The sequence below is a fragment of the Aquarana catesbeiana genome, linkage group LG04 (assembly GCF_042186555.1).
Source record: "Aquarana catesbeiana isolate 2022-GZ linkage group LG04, ASM4218655v1, whole genome shotgun sequence".
Classification (NCBI taxonomy): Eukaryota; Metazoa; Chordata; class Amphibia; order Anura; family Ranidae; genus Aquarana; species Aquarana catesbeiana.
In genome coordinates this window covers 307,594,666-307,613,612 of record NC_133327.1, presented here as the reverse complement: position 1 = coordinate 307,613,612, position 18,947 = coordinate 307,594,666, and the positions used below count along the sequence as shown (strand labels likewise).

The 18,947-nt window shown below is 46.7% G+C and overlaps 1 protein-coding gene across 5 annotated transcripts in view; it reads left to right on the top strand.

Moving 5' to 3' along the window:
- The first annotated feature begins 16,728 nt into the window (after window positions 1-16,728).
- Window positions 16,729-18,947, top strand: part of LOC141140029 (uncharacterized) — a 52,129-nt gene continuing 49,910 nt past the window's right edge. For 4 of the 5 annotated variants that reach the window (XR_012243884.1, XR_012243883.1, XR_012243882.1 and 1 more), the window contains exon 1: window positions 16,736-16,837. The gene's annotated coding sequence lies outside the window, so the exon portion shown is untranslated. Of the gene's footprint in view, window positions 16,838-18,947 lie in introns of all 5 variants that reach the window. The other variant, XR_012243881.1, reaches the window with a different exon arrangement.

Here is an 18,947-nt window from a genome sequence, read left to right as displayed (position 1 = left end):
AAATAGAGCTTTCTTTTGGTGGTATTTGATCATCTCCGCGATTTTTATTTTTTGCGCTCTAAACAAAAAAAGAGCGACAATTTTGAAAAAAAAGCAATATTTTTTACTTTTTGCTATAATAAATATCCGCCAAAAATATATAAAAAAAAATGTATTCTTCTACATATTTTTGTTAAAAAAAAATCGCAACAAGCATATATTGAATTTTATTATTTTTATTTGTAGCACTAACTCTCGGTGGAGCTGCTGGTTTAAGCGGGCTTGTTACCTTCACTCTCCTTCCCTCTGTTTTACCGGCACCGGGTCTAGGGTTCCGTTGAGTTTACCTCTGGACGATACACGCACCAACACTTGAATACGTTTTCAATGCTTTATTAAACGATTTGCTAAGGAAGTAGCAGGAAAGAGGCAGAAGGGAAACTGCAAAAGAAACTCAAATATCTTCTTGTAAGGTTCTTGACAAATGTCCTGGTAGAATTTGGATATTACAATAGAATCCGCTCCCCTCGTGGGACACACTCTTTGCTCGCCTGGATAGGCCTCTCTCACATGCCTAGCAGCCAGTACGTAGCACGAACGAAAGTCTCTGCCACGGACTTGTTTGGGAAAAACCTGTACGATCCTCTGCCACAGGATGTATCGGTTTTCTGTAATGAACGTCAGTCACAGTGCTTGAACCTTTAAGCCAACCCGGCAACTCTATGCTGTATAGTTACTTTTAGGATACGTCCTCCAAACGAGTCACCAGGCCCCTCTCCAGACCAGCACGCTGCGTGATCCTTCCATGATGGGTCCTCCCCTGGGATCTTCTCGGTTGTCCAGCTTCTTCCCTTCTGGATAGACAGCTCAGGACCATTCCTCGGCTGCTGTGGTAGGCCCCAGACAAGCTTCTGGGCCCACCCCTGCGCCGCAGCGGCGTGGGCCTCCGGAACGGAGGACCACGAGATTGCTCTCTAACGCATACCTGTCGGCTAGGAGGGACAGCAGGTGGCTGTAAAACGAACCCCACAATATGGCATCTGTCCCATAAATACCCTCGCCCAGAATGCAACTCGGAGGACCACCTCCACCGAGTTGTCTCCGGGACAGAAGAGCATCCATACGCTTCGACACGTTGCCCTTCCAACACTGACCAGTGATAACAGCGACACCCTCCGGTCAGTCTGGAAACACACATGTCAGCCAAGCTGGAACAGAGGCAAACTTAACCTGTTTAATGAACAAGTTACTAAATTTACCTAACATATGGTAGATCGCAAATCTACCAGCGCTACATATTATTAATTTTTTTTATTAGTAATGGCGGCGATCTGCGATTTTTATCATGACTGCGACATTATGGCGAACACATCGGACACTTTTGACACTATTTTGGGACCATTGTCATTTATCTGCTTGTAGACCGGTGCACGCCGATGTACGTCGGCACAATGGCACGGCTAGGCAAAAGGACGTACCTGTAAGTCCTTTTGAAATTGCCACCGTGCCATTGCGTGCGCGACGGCCGTGAGTCGGGTCGCGGGTCCCGCGGACTCGATCACAGCGGGGATACCCGCGATCGCCTCACAGAGAGGAAGAACGGGGAGATGCTAAGGTAAACAAGCATCTCCCCGTTCTGCCTAGTGACAGTGTCACTGATTTCTGCTCCCTGTCATCGGGAGCAGTGATCAGTGTAGTGACACTGCTAGCCCATCCCCCCTACAGTTAGAACACATCCCTAGGATACATTTAATGCCTCCCCACCCCCTAGTGGTTAACCCCTTCACTGCCAGTCACATTTACACAGTAATCAATGCGATTTTAATCGCACGGATCGCTGTATAAATGTGAATGGTCCCAAAATCACGCCAAAATTGTTCGATGTGTCCGCCATAATGTCGCAGTCAAGATAAAAATCGCTGATCGCCGCCACTACCAGTAAAAAAAAAAAAATAAATAAAAATGCCATAAAACTATCCCTTATTTTATAAAAGCTATAACTTTTGCGCAAACCAGTCAATAAACGCTTATTGCGATTTTTTTACCAAAAATATATAGAAGAATACGTATCGGCCTAAACTGAGGAAAAAAAATGTTTTTTTATATATTTTTGGGGGATATTTATTATTGCAAAAAGCAAAAAATAATGCGTTTTTTTTTCAAAATTGATGCTCTTTTTTTGTTTATAGAGCAAAAAATAAAAACCGCAGAGATGATCAAAAACCACCAAAAGAAAGCTCTATTTGTGGGGAAAAAAAGGACGCCAATTTTGTTTGGGAGCCACGACCGCGCAATAGTCAGTTAAAGCGATGCAGTGCCGAATCGCAAAAAGTGCTCTGGTCAGGAAGGGGGTAAATTCTTCCGGGGCTGAAGTGGTTAAACAGCGATCAGTGCTATAAAAATGCACTGATTACTGTGTAAATGACACTGGCAGGGAAGGGGTTAAACACTAGGGGTGATGAAGGGGTTAAGTGTGTCCTAGGGAGTGCTTCTAACTGTGGGGGGAATGGGCTTCCACTCACATAACAGCGATCACTGCTCCCGATGACAGGGAGCAGTGATCTCTGTCATGTCACAAGGCACAACGGGGAAATGCCTTGTTTACATAGGCACTTCCCCGTTCTGCAGCTCTGTGACACGATCGCCGGGACACCGACAGACATCGGGTCTCGCAGGCACGGTCAATTCAAGGGGACGTACAGGAACGCCCATTTGCCCACCGCTGCCATTGTGCCAACGTATTTTGGCATGCAGCGGTCTGCAAGTGGTTAAAGAAGGTATTGGAAAGGCTTTATAAGCATCACACTTATGCTAAACCAGAAAAGTGTGAATTTGAAAGACACACTTCAGTTTTGGGACCTTTCTCAACCAGTGGAATTGTCATGGATCCACAGAAAGTTGCTACAGTAATGGAATGGCCTGACCCAGTGGAAAAGAAGGCAGTGAAGCAATTTGTGGGCTTCGCTAACTTCTATAGGATGTAAAAAAAAAACTGTGTTGGTACCATTTCACTTATCGCCCAGCTGACTAAACCCCATATTACTTTTGCTTGGACACAGGAGACTTTTGAATAGCTGAAAGCTTTATTTACAACTGCTTATATACTAAAGCATCCTGACCCAGCTTTACCCTATGTCCTGGAGGTAGATACATCAGAATGCACAATGGGGGCCACACTGTCTCAAAATCAAGGGCCTAAATCATTACTCCATCCTGTTTTCTTCTTCCTCTGGAAGTTGAATTCCACCAAAAATATCAATGATATCGGAAACTAGAGGTTACTGGCCATCATCTGTGCTTTCAAAGAATAGCACTATCTGTTGGAAGGGGCATCACACCCCATTATCATTTTTATGGATCCAGAGTACTTAAAGACTTCATAACATTTGAGGCCTCATCAGACAAGATGGCTGTCATGGTTATGCAGTAATGTTTGTCTGTCAGTATACCTCTCCTCCATGTGTTCACCTTTAGAGGCCAGCCACTCTCACCTGGCTGCTTAAATAATCTTCCCTCAGCATAGCTCCACCCCAGCCTCTAATTAGGAACACTATATTAGCCTGTGCATTGCAAGCCAACCTCGCTGATCAATATTGTGATTTGGCTTCTGTGTGCTCATTGCTGTGTCCTACGTCTGATACTGTTTACCGATGTTGGCTTGTTCTCGACTATTCCTGCTTGCTTGTGACCCTGACCTTTTGGCGTGTTCTCTGTCTATTCCTATCTGCTAGTCGCCCTGACCTTTGGCTTATCTCTTTAATATCCCTTGTTGTCCTGGACTGCTGCTTCCTCTTTGTCCTCCTGTAGCCTACTGTGAGCGTGAGCTGGGAGACCCTGGGGGCCGCGACCTGGAGCCAGTTGCAGCGCAGTCCATCCTCACCAATAGAGGCTCTGGTGAACACCTGCTGGCTCTTAGACTCCGTGCCCTGGTGAACCTTATGCTCTAGCACCCAGTGGGATCTGTGTTGTTGCTCTAGTGGACCTGCCTTCCTGAACCACCCAGTATTCCATCCGCAGCAGTCAGCCGTAGGGTCCACTACCTTGCGGTGCACTCCAGACCCCAACGGGGGGAACCTGTCACCTGGACTCAGGTGACTTGACAATGGCGTTTTCTTTTGCCCATTTGGATTTCTTTTCCAATCATTTCTATTAAGGTTGTAAACCCTACAGATATAAAACCATACAATACTGTATAGAAAAGTACCGGTGCAGGATAACATTAGTGATATACATCACTGGTCGCTAAGGAACCGGTATAACGCAATTTTGGGCTATGACTATAATTCCAAAGAGGAGAGGATACATCCCCTGAAGAAGAACTGCATGACCGGGGGGCGCTCTCATCCAAGACGGGCCGTTTCAACCATGAATCAATCAAAGTAGCTGTTCTTTGTGTGTGAATACTCAGCCCGCAAACAGGGAGTGAGACCAAAGGTGGCCGACCATCAGTCCCACATAGCTCCCCAAAAGGTTTAATAAGTACAATAAAGAGGAAAAGGGGAAGAAAAGAAAGAAGAAAGGGATGAAGAAAGGGAAAAGAAACAGTGAGCCTCTCCTGGGGCACTAAGAGGTTGGCCTCAGATCTGAGAAGGCTGTCCCCATCAGGTAGGTATTCCAGGGGTCCCAGGTTTTTTCAAATCAAGGAAGCTTGTACTGCAGGATTGCAGAGAGCCGTTCGTTTAACATTATCCAGGACAATTTGTTCTTTAAAAGGTCGAAAAATAGCACCAGGGATTTCCAAGATCTTGCAATCGTTTTTCTGGCTGATGAAAAATGAAAGAAATTAGGCGTTGCATGGGTCTTGGGGCTGCCCCAACAGGGTGTCCGAGGAGTGCCTGTGGGAGAATAGATAAAATTGTAGATACGGATCCAGAATCTATGAGCTTTTGAGCCAATTTGGATTTCTTATAACATATTGCCCTGGAGCAAAGAACAGCAAACCATATACACTTTAAAACATATTTCACGATCCCCTGAACCTGACACGCAGGCCCGGATTTACTCCCTTTGCCGCCCCAAGGCCGGGTGCTTCAATGCCGCCCCCCCCACACACACACACACACACACACACACACACACCACGTCCTTTATCGATGACTTCTACAATAGATCAATTAAAAACATATCTCCACACACGAGAACACTGAAAATAACTGGCTTTAATTGTACAGACTAAAAATACTTCAGGGTAAGCGCGCGAGGGGTAAGGATTTTTCGCAGGCAAATTTTCAAGGCAATGGCTGGTGTTAGTGCTTCAATCATCCCCGGCACAATGGTTGTTATGGTGTCAGGATGATTGAAGCACATTATTCCTATCATTACATTGTAATATAAACTGAAATAGTTCAACTCACCATAATGCAGAATCATTGGGAGCCCTGAGCGTGTCACTTGCCACCATCTCTTGTCACTTGCCACCATGCCTGCCACCAGATGGGGATGTCACTTGCCACGCTGCCTGCCACCAGAGGGGGATGTCACTTGCCACCATGCCTGCCACAAGATGGGGATGTCACTTGCCACGCTGCCTGCCACCAGATGGGGATGTCACTTGCCATGCTGCCTGCCGCCAGATGGGGATGTCACTTGCCACGCTGCCTGCCGCCAGATGGGGATGTCACTTGCCACGCTGCCTGCCACCAGATGGGGATGTCACTTGCCACCATGCCTGCCACCAGATGGGGATGTCACTTGCCACCATGCCTGCCACCAGATGGGGATGACACTTGCCACCATGCCTGCCGCCAGATGGGGATGTCACTTGCCACGCTACCTGCCACCAGATAGGGATGTCACTTGCCACCATGCCTGCCACCAGATTGGGATGTCACTTGCCACCAGATGGGGATGTCACTTGCCACCAGATGGGGATGTCACTTGCCACCAGATTGGGATGTCACTTGCCACCAGATTGGGATGTCACTTGCCACCAGATTGGGATGTCCCTTGCCATGCTGCCTGCCACCAGAAGGAGGAGGGCGGAACAGCGGTGCGGGCAATGAGAAATGTCATCTTTCTCCCCCGCCGCCGCACCGATGACATTACTTGCTACTCTTGCTATTCTTTAAAAAATGGCGCCGGGCGGCGCAATCACGCTACTGCGCATGCGCCGCCCGGCGCAATCACGCTACTGCGCATACGCCGCCCGGCCGAGCGCTTACGAGCTTTCCCGAGCCCGGCCGGCTTCGGAATGGCGCATGCGCAGTTTCGTGGTCGGCTTGCGGCCATCTTTTCTATGGGCACTGGTGCCCATAATAGACTGTAATCGGCAGCGCGAAAGGGGGGGCGGCCGCGAAGTCGCTGCAGGAGCGGCGCCGCCCATACACCACTGCCGCCCCGAGGCCTGGCCTCGGTGGCCTTGTGGCTAATCCGGCCCTGCTGACACGATTTTACCAGCTAAGAACTTTCTAGTTATGCAAGCCTTTCTAGTATCGTGAGTGGGGAAACAGCTGTAGACCATCCGCCTCCTCAGGACTTGCTCCTACATAAGAGCAAGAGTCTTTACCTGCATAAAGGATGAGGCCTGATTCACAACTATGCATTTTTAGTGCTTTTTGCATTTTGCAGATTTGCACTACAGTCCATTCAACATGGTTTCCTATGGAACACGTGCTGTAGTGCAAATCAGCAAAATGCAGAAAGCACTAAAAATTCATAGGTGGGAATCAGGCCTGAATCTTTGTTCCTGAGCACCTCAGGGTTGCTGTCCGTTAGGGAAATTCTCCATCTCTATTTATACTGTTTACCATTATAATTGAAAGTGAAAGTAAAAGAAAATCCCAAATTTTGAGTTGTCCCCAGAAGAGTAATACAGGGGAAATCTTCCAATGGGGACACTAGTTGTAAAGACCTTGGGGTCCCCAAGGTATTCCCATAATTTGCAGGGATTTCCTCTAACTTCGCTACGGGACAAAATGTGAAGGCACAAACTGCAAAAAAAAAAAAAAAAATCAAACAGGTGTTATAACCCTCCCTTACTCTATCCAAAATTAAAAAAAAAAATAATTTCACCAATAGGTCTACTTTAAGATGTATCATGATCATCCTTTTGACGGGCCATTTTGGGATTCAAAGAACCTCAGATTAGGTGATCTGTTCTTTTGGTAGCCAGACTGAATACATGCTGTAATGTTAAAGTGGTTGTTAACCCACCAATGTAATTTTTCATAATCCTCTATGTTTTTTTACTGTAATGGCCCCTGTGACTGTGCTTTATGAAAATAATGCTGCCGCTTCTCTCCTCTCTTGGCCCGACAGATGCAGTAGGCGGGGCCGAGGATCCCCCGCTGACGTCAGTCAGGAGGGGAGAAGGAGAGAGGCGGCCCCGCCCACTGAATCTGTCGGGCCGAGAGAGGAGAGAAGCGGCAGGTCAATGAGCGCAGATCAGCGCTCTGTAAACAAGGTATATACAGCATTATTTTCATAAAGCAGTCAGAGGGGGCCATTACAGTAAAAAACAGAGGATTATGTGAAAAATAAACAGTAATTTGAGCAACAGGAGGGAAGCGGGCAGCGCAGACACAGAGCTGTCAGGTAGAGCGGGGAGAAGGGAGAGGAGGGAGCACACAGGAGACACAAGGCAGGGCTGCAGATGAAGGAGGCACGTACGCTGACTCCGGTGTCCGTGCTCGGCAGCCCTGATATATCGTGTCAGTGTACAGGGGGAAGGTAGAAACTGGCAGGATCAGCCAGGTATTACAGGTGTTACAGGGGGCCAAATGACAAAGTTCAAGCACCGTGCTTTATAACATGCTTTAAGGGAACAGGATCTTTATTTAATTTTTTGGGGTTAACAAATGCTTTTGTAGATTGTGCTTAGAAAATAAATCAAATAAAACCAGAACTTGTGGTCTGTTGTGAGCTCTCCCAGTGCCTGAAAAACTTTGGAGCATGCTTTGCGTTTATTGTTGAGTCACCCCTTTCAGAAGGATTTACTACCAGTTTTTCTGTTGTAGACCACCTGTTAAAGATGGCACATTTTGTGACCTTGAAAGAGACTCCATTTGCTTCTGTGACTGCCTATATAGAAATTGTTTGGCTATTTGGTGTCCCTGACAGCTTTATTTCAGACCAAAGGGTTTAGTTCACCTCTCCCTTCTCACTGGACTCTGACAGCAGTAGGAGCCAATGGCTCTCTCTATCAAATTCGGTAACAAGGGAGTGGGGCGAGGAGCCAGGCTTCACTGTGTGTGTCTATAGATGCAGGCAGCGTTGCGTGGGATCAAGTCCACACGAGTACCCCCCAGCATGCGGCTTGTTAGGGGGATACTCAGTAGGCAGAAGGAGCCAGGAGTACCAGGCGCAGGGGGGACGACCTCAAAAAGAAAAGGATCGGGGCTGCTTTGTGCAATACAATTGCACAGAGCAGGTCAGTTTAACATGTTTTTTATTTAAAAAATATATCCTTTACAACAGGAGTAGGCAACCTTTTGAGAGGTGGAGATCTACCCGAACAACATGGAAGAGATCACTGGGGGCCGCGCCCTTTTTATAAAATGTAAAAAATTGTTTTGAAAAACAAATCTTAGAAAACGAATGTCACTGTAGAAATATAAACTTAGCCTACCCTATTTAGCTTCAGTGAGAAACTCGGAAATCACTATTTTTTTTCATGTCTGGGGAGTAATTGGTCACCCCCACAAGGCTGATGCTGGAGTTCAGCATGAAAGCATAACATTTGGTACTGCAGGCTAATTTATTCTACTAGTTTCAGGCCTCAGTAGGATGTAGGGCAGTGTACAGAGGTCAGTAGGATGTAGGGCAGTGTACAGAGGTCAGTAGGATGTAGGGCAGTGTACAGAGGTCAGTGGGATGTAGTTCCGTGTACAGGGTCCTTAGGATGTAGGACAGTGTACAGGAGTCAGTAGGATGTAGGGCATTGTACAGGGGTCAGTAGGATGTAGGGCAGTGTACAGGGGTCGGTAGGATGTAGGGCAGTGTGCTGGGGTCAGTAGGATGTAGGGCAGTGTACAGGGGTCAGTAGGATGTAGGGCAATGTACAGGGGTCAGCAGGATGTAAGGCAGTGTACAGGGGTCAGTAGGATGTAGGGCAGTGTACAGAGGTCAGTAGGATGTAGGGCAGTGTACAGAGGTCAGTAGGATGTAGGGCAGTGTACAGGGGTCAGTAGGATGTAGGGTAGCGTATAGAGATCAGTAGTATGTAGCACAGCGTACAGAGGTCAGTAGTAGGTAGGGCAGTCCGCAGGGGTCAGTAATATGTAGGGCAGTGTACAGAGATCAGTAGTATGTAGGACAGTGTACAGGGGTCAGTAGTAGGGCAGTGTACTGTGGTCAGTAGTAGGTAGGGCAGTGTACAAAGGTCAGTAGTAGTTAGGGCAGTGTACAGAGGTCAGTAGTAGGTAGGACAGTGTACAGAGGTCAGTAATACAAAGGGCAGTGTACAGAGGTCAGTAGTAGGTAGAGCAGTGTACAGATGTCAGTAGTAGGTAGGACAGTGTACAGGGGTCAGTAATATGTAGGACAGTGTACAGAGGTCAGTAGTAGGTAGGGTAGTCTACAAAGGTCAATAGGACGAAGAGAAGTGTACAGAGGTCAGCAGTATGAAGAGCAGTGTATAGAGATCAGTAGGCCAGAGGGATCAGGAGGGTATGGTACTGGGGGGTCAGGAGGGTATGGTACTGTGGGGGCAGGAGGGCACAGTTCTAAGGGGCCAGGAGGACATGGTATTGGGGGGTCAGGAGGGTATGATATTGGAGGGTCAGGAGGACAGTACAGGGGGTTAGGAGGATATGGTATTGGGGAACTAGGAGCGCACAGTACTGGGGCCTCAAGAGGGCAGAATACATGGGGGTCAGGAGGGCATGATGCAGGGAGGTCAAGAAGGTACAGTACTAAGGGGCCAAGAGGGCATGGTGCAGGGAGGTCAGGAGGGTACAGTATTAAGGGGCTAGGGGGGTATGGTATTGGGGGGTCAGGAGGACAGTACAGGGGGTTAGGAGGGCACGGTACTGGGGGCTCAGGAGGGCAAAGTACAGGGGGGTCAGGAGGGCATGATGCAGGGAGGTCAGGAGGGAACTATACCAAGGGGCCAGGAGGGTTTGGTAGTGGGGGGTCAGGAGGATATGGTATTGGGGTGCAAGGAGGGAACAGTACTGGGGGCTCAGGAGGGCAGAGTACATGGGGGGTCACTATACCTTGATTATATATGTCTATGACCAATTTTTCATTTTGGCACCATGCCTTAGTACTAGGACTGCATTCCTAGTTTTCTGCACTAAGGTTAATCAATGTTCTCATGGTAAGCGGCATTTTTCATGTATTGTGATCCCAAAAAAAAGCCTGTCATGATAGAATTTTGGAGCTGCCATTACTGACTTCTTTCTAAAAATCCTTATTTCCTTCCTTTTTCACCAACTGGATTCGGAATGATTTGAGGCTCTGACCTGCAGATCAGGAACATAGGGAAAGGTTCTTGTCTGCATAGGTTTTTCCAAGTCAGTAACCCAAACTATACAGGGCAGAAGTAGCCAGGCAAGCATTTTTGGAAGGTGTTCATCAATGGCAGCCACCATGTGTCTCTCATGACAGGCTTCCTCTTCAAGTGATTGCAAAGAGATTTAAAAAAACAAACATGTTATACTTACCAACTCTGTGCAATGGTTTTGTACAGAGCAGCCCTGATCCTTCTCTTTATCTTGGGTCCCTCCCCAGGTGCCTTTAGACTCCGCCTCAACACGTTTTGTCCAATAGGACACACCTTCGGGGTACCTCTAGTGCTTCCCTCCACCCATGGAAGAAGAACCAAATGTGATTACCTGCATGGGTTTGAATGAAACACCTATGCATCCTTGTGCAGATAAACATGGCCCTCACATGGGGTACTTCATCTGAAAGAAGCATATTAGATTCCATGCATACTAGGCCTCTGAAAAAATGCCAGAAACTCTGGCACAAAAAAATTCTCATAATGGCAAGTATTGCGCACTTATTTATGTGTGTTTGCATTGACAATGTTTTTTCCAAAACATTCCCCTCTCAAAAACGTGCTTTTTTTCCCCACACTGTAAATGCTCCTCTTCAAATATGCCTATAAATGCCCAAATGTGCATGGACATGGACACATAGGCTAACACAGAGCTTCTACAGCCTGAACGAAAAAAAGAAAACGCCAAACACCTGTATAAACAGCATTTTTTTATGCCCAGTGTGCATGAGACTTTAAGTCCCTTCCACACAAAGGGCTTGATCAGGTCCGCCTGTCAGTTTTTCAGGTGGACCTGATCAGAAAGTCCATTCATTCCTATGGACAGGCAGGTATAAATTGAATTGTGTCCATTTACACCCACCTACCTCTGGCCTGCTAAAAGAAACTGTAAGGGGATCCGTCTTCCTCCTTCTAGGTGTATTAAATCGGAGGGTAGTCGGGTGTAAACGGACAGGCAGAGTCTGTTTACACCTGGCTGCCAATACAGCATAGTGGGCTGTGTCTGTGTGCGCTCTGTACAAACTGAATAGACACAGACTTGTCATCCGCCCGCTCTGATCAGCAGGGGACCAGAGGATCCTGCTGATCAAAACAGAGTCTGCCCCATGTGAAAGGGGCCTTACAGTGATTTTCAGCTTTCCCAGGTATGCATTATGAATACTTTTACTGTACCAAACTGGACCAATGCAACTATCCAATAGAGATCAAAACTGGAGTTGAGCTTTAAAGTGGTTGTAAACCTCAGGCATGAAATATGAACAAAGTATATCCCTCTATAGTGTGTCTCAATCCAGAGCACTATGTGTAATTTCTATCCACTGCTTCATTCATCTACTATCTGTATGAATCACTTCTGACAAGTTTTCCTGAAACCAAGAGAAAAACAGTGACAGGGGAGGCACCTCCAGCAGAGTGACAGTCAGGGCTGAGACAAGGGGTGGGCAGGAGGGGCAGCTGGCCTGGATGCGGTAAGGATTTTGGGGGGTTGTGCTAGAATGGGTCATTTGGGGGGGAGGTTTGTACTAGCTGAGTGGATTTCTTTTAGGAAGGGGGGTTTGGGGGGAGGACTTGTGCTAGTGGGGTTGATTGAAGGGATTTGTGCTAGGAGGGGAATTTTTTTTTTGGGGGGGGGGGGGGTATGTTAAGTGCTAGGATAGGGAATGTGGGGGGGGGATTTATGCTGGGAGAGGGTGATTTGGAGGGGGGTAGAGGGGAACTTATGCTCAGAAGGGGTGGAGGATTTGAGCTGGGAGTGGGGATTAGTACTGGGAGAGAGGGAATTATTTTGGGGGGAGAAATTTGGTTTGCAAAAGGGAATTTATGCTTAGGGGGTAAGTGTGAAGAGTAGTGCTCAACATTTTTTGGGGGGAGGGGGGGAGGAGAGGATTTTGCTGACACATAATGCTCATACATTGGAAATATAGAGAGCCTTCGCGCTACTAAGATGAATTGGTGAACTAGTATAAGCTAAATTTTAATACAAAATCGTAACAAACGTGATCAAATCTCAAAGTGCGTGTAGTGCATTAAGTGTAATCTAATAAATCAGTCACAGCTGCCTGCAGCAGAATCTTCAGTGTATCACAATCCACTCTCAATATACAGTAATTTTAAAGTGATGCCGCGCTACAGTGTGAAATAAAAAACTTTTCAATAACTAGAATAAATCAATAACGTGTCGATCTAATTAAATGGTCAGAAACAGTGCAGGTGTACACAGTAATAAATTCATATAATAGTAGAAAAATCCCAGGGCAAATGATTTAAAATGATGATAGTCTCTCAACCATGTCATCTAAAAAAATGTCCAAAGAAGAAAGAAAACGTGCAAAAAAAGGGGGAGTTCCAATACAAGACTCAGTGGACAAGGAGAAGTTTAAATCCCACGAAATAAGCTCACAGAGCCCTCACCTTTATAACCTGATAAATCAGTATGTAGTGATGAATCGAGGTCGGCTGCGTTGCTCCAGCTTCTACCACCAGGGGGTCCTCCGTCCCATTACATGTAAGACTTTCCTCGCCTGAAGCTCCAGCATATAGCCAAAATAGGAATTTGTTCCGCTATACTAATCTCTACCACCAGGGGGTCCTCTACTTCACCAAATAGATCTCCCGAATATGGCTCCACATCCACGTCATTTCATATCCTCCGCAAAATGGGGGGGGGGGGGGGGGGGTGGAAGTGGTCAAGGGTGGGAGAGAGAGAGAGACCCAATAGTGTAGTAGGTTAAAGTAAACAAGTTTATTTCAAAGGTTTTAAAATGGACTCTTACAATAAAAAGTTAAAAAACAGGCATAAACAACTGCTAAGGCGTCTGAACGGCGCTCTCACATCACTTCCGGTATCGCTCAGTCTACGGCCACTCCCTACGCGTTACGTCATCACATGACTTCTTCTTCATACTGATTTATCAGGTTATAAAGGTGAGGGCTCTGTGAGCTTATTTCGTGGGATTTAAACTTCTCCTTGTCCACTGAGTCTTGTATTGGAACTCCCCCTTTTTTTGCACGTTTTTTTTCCTCTTTGGACATTTTTTTAGATGACATGGTTGAGAGACTATCATCATTTTAAATCATTTGCCCTGGGATTTTTCTACTATTATATGAATTTATTACTGTGTACACCTGCACTGTTTCTGACCATTTAATTAGATCAACACTTTATTGATTTATTCTAGTTATTGAAAAGTTTTTTATTTCACACTGTAGCGTGGCATCACTTTAAAATTACTGTATAATGCTCATACATTCATACATTCTGGAAGGGCAGGGGCACTGTTTGACATTGTCGCCCTGGGCGCTAGAAAATCTTGTCCCAGCACTGGCGACCATACCTCCCAACTTTTTGAGATGGGAATGGGGGACACCTATAAGCAAAAGTATGTAGGCATAGGACACACCCCCTGCCTTGCCCCCTTAACCGCACGCCGACCGCCGCACACACATATAAGTTGGCTTATACAGGCAAATGGGTGTACCTGTATGTCACTTTAAATTTGCCGCCCGTGGGAACGTGCCCGTGGGTCCCAGGAACTCGATCTTTGCCGGCGGCCCGCGATCGTGAGACGGAGAGGCAGAATGGGGAGATGCCTATGTGAACAAGGCATTTCCCTGTTCTAAATACAAAACAAATTTAAAAGATGGATCTCAAACTACTGTTAATTTTTTGGGGCAAAAAGAGACCAATTTGTCTGGTATAGACGGGGTACCTCCACAACTTAGGTAATTAGTTCAAATAAATATAGGGAAAACAAACGGGGACATGCCTAATGACATGACAGGGATCTACTGCTTCCTGTCATTGGGAGCAGTGATCGCTGTCATGTCAGTGGTAGCCCATCCCCCCCACAGTTAGAATCACTCCCTAGGACACACTTAACCCCTCGATCGCCCCCTAGTGTTTAACCCCTTCCCTGCCAGTGTCATTTATACAGTAATCAGTGGCTATTTATAGCACTGATCGCTGTATAAATGACAATGGTCCCAAAATAGTGTCAAAAGTGTCCAATCTGTCCGCCATAATGTCGCAGTCCCAATAAAAATCGCACATCGCCGCCATTGCTAGTAAAAAAAAAAATTAATAAAAATGCCAAAAATCTATCCCCTATTTTGTAGACGCTATAACTTATATACGCTTATTGCAATTTTTTTTTTAACCAAAAATATGTAGAATAATACATATCGGCCTAAACTGAGGAAAAAAAATTTTTTTTATATATATTTTGGGGATATTTATTATAGCAAAAAGTAAAAAAATATTGCATTTTTAAAAAAAATTGTTGCTCTTTTTTTGTTTAGAGCGCAAAAAATAAAAACCACAGAGGTGATCAAATACCACCAAAAGAAAGCTCTATTTGTGGGGAAAAAGGACATCAATTTTGTTTGGGTACAACATCGCTTGACCATACAATTGTCAGCTAAAGCGACGCAGTACAGAATCGCAAAAAATGCTCTGGTCAGGAAGGGGGTAAATCCTTCCGGGGCTGAAGTGGTTAAAGGAGAATTATCTAAACACTTTTTAAAAGATAAAAAGTGCATTTTATATACAAATATATAGATCAGACCAAAATGAGGGACAAATGAGGAGGAAAGAGGGACTCCAAATTAGTGACAGTCCCTCCAAATCAGGGACAGTTGGGAGCTATGCTGGTGACAGCCTTAGCTTTGTTCCTGTGTGTGTTGTGTGAAGGGGGCAGGGGCAGATCCAGTGTGGGGGGCAACGGGGCAATTGCCCCCTCTGAGAAGTTCGTGATTGGCAGGCCAGTCAGCGGATGAATGAGCGTGCGGCAGGGCGAGTGTGTGGGTTAACGAGCGGGCGGGCCAGTCAGCGGGGGTCGGCAGGTGAGAGAGAGCCTGAGCGGCCAGGTCAGCGGATGAGTGAGGGGGGGTGTTGCCAGGTGAGTGTGCGGGCGTGCAAGGCAGACATCGAGTGAGGGGGTGGGCCAGTCCGCAGGTGAGCAGAGAGACTGGCCAGTCAGTGAGTCGGTGGGGAGCAGAGAGATGACATCATCTCACCGCCCGCCCTGCATCACTGCAGTTCCACCCTCACTGTACAGCCGGGGGCAGCAGAGAGAGTACATCATCTCTCTGCTGCCTGCCTTCATTTTGACAATCTGCACCTTAGCAGACCAACGACAATAAGCAACATGTGCCAGGTGAAGTGGCACGTGTAATCCGCAATGTGTGTCAGGTGACATGGCAAGTGTAATCCGCAATGTGTGTCAGGTGACATGGCAAGTGTAATCCGCAATGTGTGTCAGGTGACATGGCAAGTGTAATCCGCAATGTGTGGCAGGTGACGTGGCAAGTGTAATCCGCAATGTGTGGCAGGTGACGTGGCAAGTGTAATCCGCAATGTGTGGCAGGTGATGTGGCAAGTGACAATTAGCAACATGTGGCAGGTGACGTGGCAAGTGACGATCAGCATCTGGTGGCAGGCAAGTGACAATCCGCAGCTTGTGGCAGGGATGTGGCAAGTGACAAGCTGCATCTGAAAGCAGGTCGACGTGGAAAGTGACACGCTCAGGGCTCCCACTGATTCTGCATTATGGTGATTTGAACCATTTCATTTTATATTACAATGTAATAATAGAAATAATGCACTTCAATCATCCTGACACCATAACAACCATACTGCCGTGATGATGAAAGCACCAACACCAGCCATTACTCTGATAGATTGCAAAAAAAACGTATTTTCTGGCAGTGCCCCTCCTGAGACTAGACTCTGGATCCGTCCCTGGAAGAGGGTGTGTCTCTTCTGTCCAATCAGCTCTCAGATCTCTCCTGACTGATGTAACTTCCGCTCCCTGCCCCCTGCTTTTCAGAGCTGAGAGATCCTGTGCAAATTCTGCACTTTGAATGAATGTAGGGGAAACGGGGCTGCAGCTAAATAGGTACAACTTTTGTAGGATTTGTTTAATCTGTGTATGACTGAAGGCCAGTCACTTCACTGGGTGTAGATAATGGTTTACAACCACTTTAAGTATGCCTTCACATAAGTGGGCTGTATAAGGGGTTAATAGGAAGAAGACAGCAATGTGTCCTGATCCGGAACATGTGTTATTGTGAGTGTTGTGTGTAGACACTTGTGTGATTTGTGGGTGATGATCGGTGACGGTGTCTATTAATGTAGGGACACATCGATCGCTCTGCTCCTCACTAATAACCGGCCAGTGATGATTTCTCGGTGTGACAGCTGGCCGCACCTCCACAACTTTCTGAAGGACAAAGCTTGGGAACTCTCCTCCCCTCTCCGCTTCCTCCCGCCCCGCCCTTCCAGCTCATTGGCCCCCGGTCACCTTAAGACCGCCCCTCGGCAGGGGGGTGTGTTATTCCGGAGTTCATTGACAGCGGCGCGGAGGTCACATCACATGGGGGCTGAGAGAGGAGTCCGGAGTCCGCGGGAAGGAGGTGAGAGCACTCCGGGGAGTGTACGGAGGGGGATGGTGACCGGTGTGCGGAGCGGGCTTATACACACACGGGAGGGGAAATCCTACAAGGACACACAGCTAATCCCGGGAGCACGGCACTGTGTGAGCGCGGAAGGGTTAAAGAGGAGGGAGCCGAGAGACTCCACAAAGAATATGGCGGGGGGTCCTCCTTCTCCCACCTTCCTGGGGGCCACTGGGACCGGGAACTTCCCGAGCGGAAGTGGGCTGTGTGTGTCAGCTGTGCCCGGGCTGCTCAAGGACACAACAAAGTGACCGCCTGTGTGTGTGTGTGACAACAAACCCCCCCCCCCCACAACTTGTGTGTCACACACCCCACCGTTCGACATGTCTCCTGTACTGTACCTCCCACCTCCCTCTTCTAGCTCTAATCAGATCAGTCTTCTGTCATATATTGAGTGTGGCCCCTCCTACACCTTGCATGCGAGCAGCTGCTAACATCTGTAAGTGTCATCTTATTAAAGGCCTTTTTATTTTATTGGGGGGAGCTAAAAAAAAGTTATACTTGCTGTAGCCCTGACCCTCCCCCTTTTGGTGGGCCCCCTGCTGGCGCTGTCCACTCCCTCTGGGTGCCCCTTCAGTAGGTATGATGCTGAGGGGGCACCAGTGCAGGTACACTCCTGATCTGGGCTGTGTGCATCTATAGACACTCCACAGCACTGGTAAACCATGATCTCCAGATGACTGGTGGCAGGAGCTTGTGGTTCCCTCTGCTGTCAGTGTGCCTTTGTGAGAGCAGTGCTGTAGACAGGGACAGCGTTGGATCAGTGACAGGAGGCAGGTAAGGGCTCATACAGTGTTTTTACAGCTGCTGTTCTTCGGGGCGTCTGTTTTTTTTTTTTTTTTTACTTATTTTGTTGCCGCTTAGGCCTCATGTACACTGCTGCTGGTAAACGGATATTCAGAGGCAGTTGCCTGTGTTTTTTTTTTTTTTTCCAGCTGCCCCTGAACTCATCCAATGTTATCTTATGTGTACATGTACACAAGTTTGCTTAATGTCATTTTTTAGGCAGTTGCCTTTAGAGGCTTCTCTTTGAAGGCAAAAAAGAGTTCAGATGGTAAATGTTGTACCGGCATGTAGCTGTGTGTGTGTGTGTGTGTGTGTGTGTGTGTGTGTGTGTGTGTGTGTGTGTGTGTGTGTGTGTATATATATATATATATATATTTTGGCCGGCCAAAGACCAGAGCACTTTTTGTGATTCGGCACTGCACTGAAAATTGCGCAGTCGTGCGACATGGCTCCCAAACAAAATTGACTTTTTTTTTTTTTATTTTCCACAAATAGAGCTTTCTTTTGGTGGTATCTGATCACCTCTGTGGTTTTTATTTTTTTTTGCGCTATAAACAAAAAAAAGCGACAATTTTGAAGAAAACCGCTTTTTTTTTTTTCTTATTGCTATAATAAATATTCCCAAAAAATCTATAAAACTTTTTTCATTTTTTTTTTTTTCCCTCAGTTTAGGCCAATGCATATTCTTCTACATATTTTTGTTAAGAAAATTGCAATAAGCGTTTATTGATTGGTTTGCGCAAAAGTTATAGGGGATAGTTTTATGGCACATTTATTTATATTTGTTTTTACTAGTAATGGCGGCGATCAGTGTGTGTGGTGTTTTTTTTTTTTTTTTGTTTTTTTTTTCTCGTGACTGCGACATTATGGCGCAGACACGTCGGACAATTTCGGCGCGATTTTGGGACCATTCACATTTATACAGCAATCGGTGCGATTAAAAATGCATTGATTACTGTGTAAATGTGACTGGACCATTGTCATTTATACAGCGATCAGTGCTATAAATAGCCACTGATTACTGTATAAATGACACTGGCAGTGAAGGGCTTAACCACTAGGTGGCGCTGTAGGGGTTAAGTGTGTCCTAGGGAGCGATTCTAACTGGGGGGGGGGGGCCTGTGTGTGACACGACACTGATCACCGCTCCCGATTACAGGTAGCGGTGATCAGAGAGAGTGTCATTAGGCAGAACGGGGAAATGCTTGTTTACATTAGCATCTCCCTGTTCTTCCTCACTGTGAGACGATCGCGCGTATCCACGCGGACATTATGTTCACGG